Genomic DNA, 11308 nt, shown 5'->3' with positions numbered 1-11308 from the left:
TAAGATGTGTAAGTTATGTCATGTTAGGTCATAGAACACAAACACACAGTAGGTGCATTCTTTGAGTATGGAGCTAACATAAAGTGTGACAACATTTGTATTCCTTTGCAGCCCACTCCCCTTTAAGAGAGACAACATTCAGGGAACACAATCCTGCTAAGCAAATGCTGATGATCCTCTTTCTGGAATCCTAAAAGCTCTCTGCATTTGTATTCTGTACTATTTCTGTGATTTAAGTACTTCAGTGTACAGCGCTGTCAGTCACTTAAAAATACTATGTATTTCTTCCCCTCTCTCAGACACAATCACCTTCTACAAATAATCCAAAAGGCTGTATGCATACCGCAAGGCATTGTCCTTTACTTAGAGAGCATATCCAATGTCCAAACTCATAGTACAAAGGTAAACTACAAGCCTTGGTCCTTACCAAGCCACCGTCTGTTTTCTGAAAGATATTCTGAATGTCTCTTATGATATTGTCCCAGAAATTCTCCATCTTGGAGAAGACAATGACTTTTACATTTAGCAGTTCACATGGCAAGTCCTAGCTAGCAATCCAGTACAGGTTGTTCACAGTGTATTTTTCTGTGTCCCATCAAGTGTGATTTATGGGGAAAAACAGTTGAGTTAATATTTTTAGTACTTTAATAAGCACAAAATTGCAAAACCTTAGCCTTTTCTAGCAACAAAACCACCACCACCACCAGCAATACCATATGCCCTCCTTTTGATTTACCATCAATGACTGCCTGGCTGCATACAGTGTTTCTTTGCTTAATAATGGCTGTAGGCAAGTGCATGCATAGTATTCAAAGCATTTTTGTTCCTTTATTAAATCTTGTGATAAGGATACCTTATATATAATGATATTCCTATACCACAGAGTGCTTTTAATGTAAGTAGTTCATTCCTGTGGTGTTGTGTGAGGGGAAAATCATGTGATCCTTTCAGGAGTATACCTTCCATTGGTACTCAGTAGAAAGCATCAATAGGAGATGAGGTTAATTTACTCATCATTCACACTGAGGCATCCTTTTTTTGCAACCACTAATAGAGTTTTGCAAGTTTACTCCTGTGCCTAATCGGAGAGTTTCAACATCAAGGGGTATCTACATTTTTGTAAAAGAAAAAGAAAAGGTGTATTATTACTTTGTATAAAAGCCCCATTCTGAAATGTAACATTTAAAAGACTGCATTTAATTCCTTCAGTTTTCCAGTGGCAATCATAGTGACATCATTTGCTTAAATTGTTCTTCTGATACACCTTTGATGTTATTACCTTTCTTCTCAAGAAAAAGCCTGAGTCAGTTCTTTGTGCTGATGTATGCTAAAAGGAAGTGTGGTCATGTGGCTTACTGTTTTGCATTCTCTTATGAATTTTAATTGTAGAGATATTACAGGAAACTGTCATTAGTATATCCAAGTAATTTATACCTAAGGAGAATCTTTATATTTAATTGGGTAGATTTCAAATAGACATTTTGGCCATTTATAGTTTGAATACTCACTTTGAAGCAAACACGCTTGTGCCCTCTTCTACCAGTAGTTAATTTGGCACATAAGCTATATTTATTAGGACTACTATACCTTTATTTATCAGTTACTTTTCCTAAACATACCTAGTTAAAAGACTTATTTGCCATCAAATGTAAATGCCATTTGTCACAGTTATCTATGTCCCCTTTCTGGTCTCTCTGAGTTCACTCCCTCAGTTCTTGGGCCTCTTGCCCTAAATTGTATTGGGGTGGACTGTTGTGATTCTTCTACTCTTAGACTGGGACTAGGGTATACTGTCCTGTGTTACCAACTTTTATCACACTGCAGGTTTGACAGGATTTTAGGTACCTGCATTTCCTCCCTCTGACAACCTGTGACCCGTGAAATTGACTAACAGTCTTCGTAAAGTATTTTATTTAGCAGTTGGAACAAGGCATTAGCGAACATGATTTTAAAACAACAAATGCATATTTAGTCTCATCAAAAAATATGCTTCACTAAGTTTAATGGTCTTTCCTTTTGAGTTACAGGTTAAGCTGTATACCAACAAACATGCTTTCAGGCAGCCAGGTATCTCTTGGGACCCAGCCAAGTTTGATGGTCTTTCCTTTTGAGTTACAGGTTAAGCTGTATACCAACAAACATGCTTTCAGGCAGCCAGGTATCTCTTGGGACCCAGCCTGGTCTCAGCTGGTCTCTGAGGGTATATCTGCACTGCACGGTTAAACTAGGCTCCTATCACTGTCCTCCCCTACTTGCCCCCCCCCCCCGCTGCCAATCCACACATAAAACCCTCTGAACAGGGTTTGCTTTTAAATCTGGGTAGCTTACTCACCTAGGGTTGTGGGTTAGAGCTCGGGGTCCAGGCTAACTCAGGTTGAAGCCTGCCCACTCAGCTGTGAGGATGAAAGCTAAATCACTTGAGAGCTGACAGACATTCAGTGCCTTCTTACAATTGCCCCTGAAGGGCAGAGAAGGTTCTCCCACAATTGACACAATTGATTGGAGCACCTCAGCACAAAGATCCATGGGATACATCCCCCAACACACATGGATGCAGGCAAAAACAGTGAGGACACAGTAACTCAGGTATGACTTTGCTGTGGGGGATACTCACACCCTGGCTAGGCTAACCTATGTGAGCAGTCTCAGGTGTCAATCATCTGCTTTAACTCTGCAATGTAGACATGGTGTACGTCTGCACTAGAGCTGGAAAGTATAATTTCTAGCTTGAGTAGACATACCCACACTAACTGATCAAGTTAACACAGTAAAAATAGAAGAGTAGCTGCAGTAGCATGGGCAGCAGGAAAGGGTATTTGCCCAGAATATGTACCATGGGTCTTAGATGGATCCTACTCAAGTTGGCTAGCCCCTCCTACCATTTGAGTTGCTGCAACTACATTTCTATTTTTAGCATGCTAGCTTGGTCAGAGATCTCATGGGTATTTTACCTGAGCTGGAAATTACATCTCCAGCTCCAGTCTAGATGTACCTGTGTAACCTGAGACTCTGTCTCCTGTTTCCCTAAGAAAACTGGTTTGTTTGTTTGTTTTTGAGCTGCCACCCTCCTTGTGCTTGTCTGGGCCCCCAGATATGACATCTTCCTTCTACCTCTGGCTGTTTCTTCCAGGTTGGCCAGAGCAGTGGCTCTCAACCTTTCCAGACCACTGTACCCCTTTCAGGAGTCTGATTTGTCTTGTGTACCCCCAAGTTTCACTTCACTTAAAAAAATACTACTTACTTACAAAATCAGACATAAAAATACAAAAGTATCCCATCACACTATTACTGAAAAATTGCGTAAGTTCTGGTTTTTACCTTATAATTATAAAATAAATCAATTGTAATAAAAATATTGTACTTATATTTCAGTGTATAGTATACAGAGCAGTATAAACAAGTCATTGTCTGTATGAAATTTTAGTTTGTACTGACTTTGTTAGTGTTTTTTATGTAGCCTGTTGTAAAACTAAGCAAACATCTAAATGAGTTGATCTACCCCTTGGAAGACCTCTGCATGCCCCCAGGGGTACACGTACCCTGGGTTGAGAACCACTGGGACAGAGCATCCAGCCAAGCCATCTATAAAAATGCAACTGGTTCCTGCATTGTTTGGGTAGTAAGACCCAATTCAGCCTTAACGGCATATAATCACCCGTGATTACCTGTGGGTATGAAAACTGTGTGATCCCTTCTGTTAGACTTAAACACATAGCACATAAATCACATTTTGGGATACAAATCAATAACTATTGCAGAGCACCTCCAACATTTATCACACCATTCTCAAAAACTATCTTGGTTAAACTTTTGTTTTTATACTAGTAATATCAGCAATGTCAACAATGCTCTGGAAACACTGCCTGGGCCTGCTCTTCCTCCCACTGAAATCAATGGAAGTTTGTAACTGACTTCAAGATTTGGTTCTTGGCTAGTTCATTCTGTCATGCCAGCAGAAAGAACCTAAGAGAATATGGCTTTGTTTTGAGTATGCCACAAGATCAATGACTATTGTTTTGTTTTTAATTTCTTGGCAACAGATTTATAGATACATAATTTAAAACATGTTTACACTATTTCCTGCAGATTGAAACAATCTTCTCATGGCAAAGATTGGACAAGACAACTAACAGATATATTTTTTCCATATCTAGATTCTATAACAAAGGTGTGAAGATCCTGTAGGCCTAAAACTCTGTTTTATTTAGATTATGAATATATAATATATAAATAAATCACATTTACTTTCTCTTTCTCTAGGAATGCAGTTGAAGAGAACAAAAAATTGTATGCAATTTATGACACAAGGTAAGTAATGAACAATAACTTCTAATTGACATTATGTTCTTTAAATGGAGCATTGACCCTTTTAAAATGTTAATAATCTTTATGAACACATACTTAGAAAGCCACTTACTCTGAGCCACATAATGATCTTTAAATTAAAGTAACAAATATTTCAGATCCTCATATATATATATACACACACTCACACCTAACAATAATTTCACTTTTAAAATATAATTATATATTTATGTAGCCAAATTCATCCTAAGTATATTTCTTGATGCAGTGGATGTATATATCCTAGGTGTACATATACTAATTTCAATAGTTACATCAAGGAAGAATTTGGCACACTATCCTGATATTTGGCAGCCAGGTTCTTTCTCCTGTCACTCTTGCACAGAGTGCACCAAAAACACTGTCAGCATTCTTAGTATGAAAGGGAAGATCTGTCCAGCACTGCCAAAGGGATATATCTGGGTCAGGTGAGAGTGGGGGTGAGGGTGTGTCTTTATTCCTAAAGCTCAAGAGAAGGGCTCAACAGCACTTTGACAGGCACCAACAGGGAATGCGTCTGGGCAGGGTGAGAGTGTGGACACAGTCTCCTCATAGACATCTTTCCACATTCTTCAGACACTGAAGGTATTGCTTACCACCTAGTTCCTCGTGTTCCACTGCCTGTTAAAGCCATACTTTTGTGTAAGAAAGAAACTGTGTACAGGAGAGCAAAAAGGCTTAAAGCCATCTGTCATTTTATTTTTCTGTTATTGTGCATTACCACCTTCAGAACACTTCTTAGTCTTAGCAAGTCAGGATTGATGCCAAGTCATTGCAGGTTTTTGGTTGTTTTGTTTTGTGTTGAGTCTTATTGTTTTGTCATTGCTCAGGACAAAACTGAAAAGGACATTTGGCAAAAAAAATCAGCACAAGCTTATGTCTCTTTGTTTGTTTGTTTCAGCTAGTCCTTATCCGGAGGCTACTACTGTATTAAAGTTAGATTTACTAGTAATCGACTTGACCTTTTCTTCAGATATATGTGACATTAAATATCAACAATCAAATAACAAGCCCTTTCCTATTTTACTCTGGCTTGTGCAATGTATAGCACAATGGAGCTGCAGCCTTGACCAGGACCTCTACTGTTACAGTATAAATAATAACATAAAGATTAGCTAACTTACAAATCATATGAATAAATAGTATTCATAATACTATTTGATAAATATGAAAATACAGATACATCTGATGTACCCTATACTCTGTGCTGATATATATTCTGGAACAGAATGTAACTACTAACATTTAAATTTATTTTTATAATCTTTTGTTAAATATATTAGGGTTATTAGTGAAGGAATTTAGATAGGAACTCTTGACAGTCTCCATGGTAAATAGATCTTTCATCAACTGCCAACTCAGAAACTCCACTTTGTTTGTTTGTTCCAGACCTAAATTGTGCTTTCCCCAAGAGAGTCATTAAGAATATTATTTCTAAGGCACTTCAGGCTTCTCTAATGTATAAATGTTACTTGAGTGCATAAATATTAATCTTTATTATGAAAAATCAGGGTTATAAAGAGCCCTGACCATTTTCACCTATGCCAAATTGTCAATATATTTTTTATTTTGATGGGTCTGATTCATATTCTGCATAATTCAGAACTTTTGCCATATAAGAAATTGTGGTCAAGCTATAAGAATACTATTTTAAGTCTATTCAAGTAAACCAAATTTCAGTCAAGTTTTCCTGAAGTTGTGGAAATAATGGTCTTAGTTTTTGTAACTGAACAATAAACAATAATTCAGAACAGTTTGGGTCAAACATCACATTAAGGACCAGAGTATGTACCCATTACTCACATTAATTAAAACCTCACCTGCATGTAGCCCCACTAAAATGATAAAATCCATAGTATGTCAAAACCTTCAACATAACTGTTTTAGTAAAATTAGATTAAAAACAAGTTATGCAACTAAAACAAATGGATTCATGCAACACCATTCACTACTTGCTATTTTGAAATCTGTAGCACTATATGCAGGGAAGGTATCACTCAACATGTGCAAGAATGGCACAATGTGCTCCTAAATATGCACACTAGGTACACATGAGATTATTCTCCTAAAGTAGTATGTCCAGCAATCATGATTCATCATCTGAATAGATGTGAAGGCAGTGTGCATGGTTGTCAGACAAGGTTCAGAGCATTCCTTATGCCCTGACCCCAGATGCACATTCTACAGACTTTTGCCCTCACTCTAAAGCTCTGCCAACACAAGGGACTTTTAGGGGAGAGGAAGGAAGAGGGGGGAAGTGAACAGTGTCTTCTTTCTGCATGCAATTTTATGATTTTAATCAAAATCTTTTTGGACAATATTTTTCAGTTTTTAGACAAAGTCAAGATTTTCCATGAGGGGAAAAAAACGTTTTCCAATTAGCTGTATTAATTACATCTCCTCAGCAGGTTAAACCAGCAGGATATTAAAAATGCTTCAAGGCAGAGCAAACAGGCAGTAGCATACTTCCCATTTTAGTACAATTAATATCCCTAATTTCACAAAAGATACTGCTTCATTTCTAGCAGTGATTCTCCCTTTCCCCCTTTGGATCTTGTCTGCCTTTAATTTGGGTTTCTGAACCCTTTGAGTTTACATTCTTCTCCTTAGGCACATTGTATCTTCACCAAAGTCAGCCACAAGAAGCCAAAGAAGGGGAAAATTAAGAGAAGATGCTCTGTCAGGTAGTTCTGAGCCCAATACAGAGACTGAGACATATCCATTTTGCCAGATCCAACTTGTCTTCCCAAGAGTCCCGCGACTGCCAGTGCTGTCTTACAAGGAGTGGTTGAGTCCCTCTTCCTTGATTTTCAAGCCAGCATTTCTGCTGCAGCCTTGGTGATTGATACCTTGCAGAGAATGCATGAGTTGCTTGCAAGCAGACCTCCTTAATGCATTGATTGGCTCCTAGAACAGTGATCTTCCTGTCGGTGCTCCTATTCTGTCTCTCCAGGAGTGTTAAGGTGGATGTTCTTGGCTACAGGGAGGAAAGATGGAATTCTCCTCAAGATTTTGGATGCCTCCTCATCCCACTTCCACTTCTTTCAACAAGTCCCAGCACCCAAAAAAGATTCTTAGCATCTGAAGCCCCACCCCCCTCTTCAGACAATGGTTTCCACCATAGTATCAGAGGACTACTTCCAGAGAACTACTTCATGTCTATAGGCTTGGTAGGCACATGCTTCTATATACCTAATCATCAGCTGCACAGATACAACCTTAACTTTTCATACCATATCTTCCATACAAGAGGTCCAACTACTCACATTTGGCCTATCCATTTTCCCTAGGAATAACTGTGGCAGACCTCTGGAAGAGAGGAATACAAGCTTTTCTGGTCTTGGACAATTTTTTAATCAGAAGCAGATTAGCCGCACAGAGAGTGACCCAAGAGTCCAGGAAGCTAAAGTGTTTCATCAGAATGAGCAGCTGCACCACAAATTTTCATTATAAATGGTTCCACTTATATGACTTGATCCTGAGCATGCGGGACTGCTGGTAGTGATGAGAATGGAGTTCATTCTCTACACCTGGGCTTCTCAACCTTTCCAGACTACTAGACCCCTTTCAGGAGTCTGAAGCCTGAGCACCACTGCCCAGGGCTGAAGCATGTAACTCAGGTTTGCAGGGCCCTCGTGGCATGTGGCCAGGGGCAATTGCCCTACTTGCCACCCCTTAACATGGACCCTGCCCTTACGATCCCCCTGGTTGAGAACCACAGCTCTACACATATTCCATTCTGGTTCTTCTGCTAAGTCTGCCAATTAGTGACTGTTGTCATAGTGCCTCTTTGTATTGTGGACAACCGTCCACTAAGAACAGGAGAGCACTTTCTCTTTTCCATTGAACATCTTTCATGTCATAATCATAGAATCATAGACTTTAAGGTCAGAAGAGACCATTATGATCGTCTAGTCTGACCTCCTGCACAAAGCAGGCCATGGAATCTCACCTACCAACTCTGTAACAAACCCCTAACTTATGTCTGAGCTATTCAAGTCTTCAAATTGTGGTTTAAAGACTTCAAGGTGCAGAGAATCCTTCAGCAAGTGACCCATGCCCGATGCTGCAGAGGAAGGCGAAAAACCCCCAGGGCCTCTGCCAATCTGCCCTGGGGGAAAATTCCTTCCCGACCCCAAATATGGCGATCAGCTAAACCCTGAGCATGTGGGCAAGACTCATCAGCCAGACACCCAGGAAAGAATTCTCCATAGTAACTCAGATCCCACCCCATCTAACATTCCATCACATGCCATTGGGCATATCTACCCAATGAAGATCAATTAATTGCCAGAATTAGGCTATCCCATCATATCATCCCCTCCATAAATTTATCAAGCTTTGTCTTTAAGCCAAATATGTCTTTTGCCCCCACTGCTTCCCTTGGAAGGCTGTTCCAGAACTTCACTCCTCTGATGGTTAGAAACCTTCATCTAATTTCAAGTCTAAACTTCCTGATGGCCAGTTTATATCCATATGTTCTTGTGTCCACATTGGTACTGAGCTTAAATAATTCTTCTCCCTCCATGGTATTTATCCCCCTGACATATTTATAGATAGCAATCATATCTCCTCTCAGCCTTCTTTTAGTTAGGCTAAACAAGCCAAGCTCATTGAGTATCCTTTCATAAGACAGCTTTTCCATTCCTTGGATCATCCTAGTAGCCCTTCTCTGTACCTGTTCCAGTTTGAATTCATCCTTCTTAAACATAGGAGACCAGAACTGCACACAATATTACAGATGAGGTCTCACCAGTGCCTTGTATAACGGTACTAACACCTTCTTACCTCTACTGGAAATACCTCACCTGATGCATTGCAAGACTGCATTAGCTTTTTTCACGGCCATATCACTTTGGCGGCTCATAGTCATCCTGTGATCAGCCAGTACTCTGAGGTCCTTCTCCTCCTCTGTTACTTCCAAATAATGCGTCCCCAGATTATAACAGAAATTCTTGTTATTAATCCCTAAATGCATGACCTTGCACTTTTCACTATTAAATTTCATTCTATTACTATTACTCCAGTTTACAAGGTCATCCAGATCTTCCTGTATGATATCCAGGATCTTCTCTGTATTGGCAATACCTCCCAGCTTTGTGTCATCCACAGACTTTATTAGCATATTCCCGCTTTTTGTGCTTTGGTCAGTAATAAAAAGATTAAATAAGATTGGTCCCAAAACCGATCCCTGAGGAACTCCATTAGTAACCTCCTTCCAGTCTGACTGTTCACCTTTCAGTGTGACCCGCTGTAGTCTCCCCTTTAACCAGTTCCTTATCCACCTTTCAGTTTTCATATTGAACCCCATCTTTTCCAATTTAGCTAATAATTCTCCATGTGGAACCGTATCAAATGCCTTACTGAAATCAAGGTAAATTAGATCCACTGCATTCCCTTTGTCTAAAAAAATCTGTTATCTTCTCAAAGAAGGAGATCAGGTTCGTTTGACATGATCTACCTTTTGTAAAGCCATGTTGTATTTTGTCCCAATTACCATTGACCTCAATGTCCTTAACTACTTTCTCCTTCAAAATTTTTTCCAAGACCTTGAACCCTACAGATGTCAAACTAACAGGCCTATAATTACCCGGATCACTTTTTTTCCCTTTCTTAAAAATAGGAACTATGTTAGCAATTCTCTAATCATACGGTACAACCTCTGAATTTACAGATTCATTAAAAATTCTTGCTAATGGGCTTGCAATTTCATGTGCCAGTTACTTTAATATTCTTGGATGAAGATTATCCAGGACCCCCGATTTAAGTTGTTCAAGTTTGGCTTCTACCTCGGATGTGGTAATATCTACCTCCATATCCTCATTTCCATTTGTTGTCCTACCATTATCCCTAAGCTTCTCATTAGCCTCGTTAAAGACTGAGGCAAAGTATTTGTTTAGATATTGGGCCATGCCTAGATTATCCTTAACCTCCACTCCATCCTCAGTGATAAGCAGTCCCACTTCTTCTTTCTTTGTTTTCTTCTTATTTATATGGCTATAGAACCTTTTACTATTGTTTTTAATTCCCTTTGCAAGGTCCAACTCTACATGGCTTTTGGCCTTTCTCACTTTATTCCTACATGTTCTGACCTCAGTAAGGTAGCTTTCCTTGCTGATCTCTCGCATCTTCCACTCCCTGTATGCTTTCTGCTTTTTCTTAATCACCTCTCTGAGATGCTTGCTCATCCAGCTTGATCTACAACTCCTGCCTATGAATTTTTTCCCCTTTCTTGGGATGCAGGCTTCTGATAGTTTCTGCAACTTTGACTTGAAGTAATTCCAGGCCTCCTCCACCTTTAGATCCACAAGTTTTTCAGTCCAATCCACTTCCCTAACTAATTTCCTTAATTTTTTAAAGTTACCCTTTTTGAAATCAAAAACCCTAGTCACAGATCTATTTTTGTTTATCCTTCCATTTAGTTTGAACTGAATTAGCTCATGATCACACGAACCAAGGTTGTCCCGTACAATCATTTCTTTTATGAGGTCCTCACTGCTCACTGCATCATGATTACCATGCGCATTGTAGGGAGAGTGGTCATTTTGGATGAGCTATTACCAGCAGGATAGTGAGTTTGTGTGTGTGTTTTTTGGAGGGGGGTGAGGGGGTGAGAGAACCTGGATTTGTGCAGGAAATGGCCCAACTTGATTATCATGCACATTGTGTAGAGAGTTGTCACTTTGGATGGGTTATTACCAGCAGGAGAGTGAATTTGTGTGTGGGTGGGTGGAGGATGAGAAAACCTGGATTTGTGCTGGAAATGGCCCAACTTGATGATCACTTTAGATAAGCTATTACCAGCAGGACAGTGGGGTGGGAGGAGGTATTGTTTCATATTCTCTGTGTGTATATAAAGTCTGCTGCAGTTTCCACGGTATGCATCCGATGAAGTGAGCTGTAGCTCACGAAAGCTCATGCTCAAATAAATTGGTTAGTCTCTAAGGTGCCACAAGTACTCCTT

Source organism: Lepidochelys kempii, chromosome 1 (assembly GCF_965140285.1).
Source record: "Lepidochelys kempii isolate rLepKem1 chromosome 1, rLepKem1.hap1, whole genome shotgun sequence".
NCBI lineage: Eukaryota > Metazoa > Chordata > Testudines > Cheloniidae > Lepidochelys > Lepidochelys kempii.
The sequence above is the reverse complement of the archived record's forward strand: the minus strand, read 5'-3'. Positions refer to the sequence as shown.